The sequence below is a fragment of the Sceloporus undulatus genome, chromosome 3, assembly GCF_019175285.1.
Source record: "Sceloporus undulatus isolate JIND9_A2432 ecotype Alabama chromosome 3, SceUnd_v1.1, whole genome shotgun sequence".
Taxonomy (NCBI): Eukaryota; Metazoa; Chordata; class Lepidosauria; order Squamata; family Phrynosomatidae; genus Sceloporus; species Sceloporus undulatus.
Genome location: NC_056524.1, coordinates 16,108,475 through 16,109,224, shown reverse-complemented (window position 1 = coordinate 16,109,224; position 750 = coordinate 16,108,475). Strand labels below are relative to the sequence as shown.

At 49.9% G+C, this 750-nt stretch overlaps 1 protein-coding gene across 1 annotated transcript in view; it reads left to right on the top strand.

Moving 5' to 3' along the window:
* LOC121925168 (basic proline-rich protein-like) overlaps positions 1 to 750 on the top strand; it is a 155,860-nt gene that overhangs the window by 8,416 nt on the left and 146,694 nt on the right. The window lies entirely within an intron of this gene.

Sequence of the window (750 nt, the reverse complement as noted above, 5' to 3'; positions counted from 1 at the left end):
GCCGATGACACCCAGTTATATTTTTCCACCCCTGACCTTTCTCCAAGGCTTGAACAGCAAGTTTCGTCTTGTCTCACAGCTGTCTCGCAGTGGATGTGCTATCGGCGTTTGAAGCTCAACATGTCCAAGACAGAGCTTCTTGTCTTTCCTCCTAAGCCCACCCTTCAACTCTCCTTTTCTGTCTCTGTGGACAACATTTCTATTCAACCAGTCCAGCAAGCCCGCAATCTTGGTTTTATCTTTGATTCTTCTCTGTCGTGTATCCCTCAGATCCAGACCACAGCCAAGGCTTGTAGATTCCTTTTGTACAATATTGCCAAAATCCGACCATTTCTCTCCACCTCTACTGCCAAGATCCTGGTCTATGCCCTAGTGATCTCACGACTTGATTACTGTAACGTCCTCCTGGCTGGGCTTCCTCTTTCTCACCTCCGTCCTTTAATCTCTGCCCAGCATTCAGCTGCACGCATTATCACATCCTCCCACCGCTCTGACCATATCTCTCCTTTGCTGGCATCCCTTCACTGGTTCCCCCTCCCTTTCTGCATTCAGTATAAGCTCCTGCTGGTGACGTTTAAAGCCCTCCATGGGTTGGCTCCTCCTTATTTATCAGACCTTCTTTATCTTCACCTTCCCACTCGGGCCCTCTGTTCTGGTAGTCAAGGTCTGCTGTCCCAGTCCAGGATTTCCTCTGCCCCATCTCGGATTCGCCCCTTTTCACTCACTGCCCCTCACTCCTGGAACCTTCTT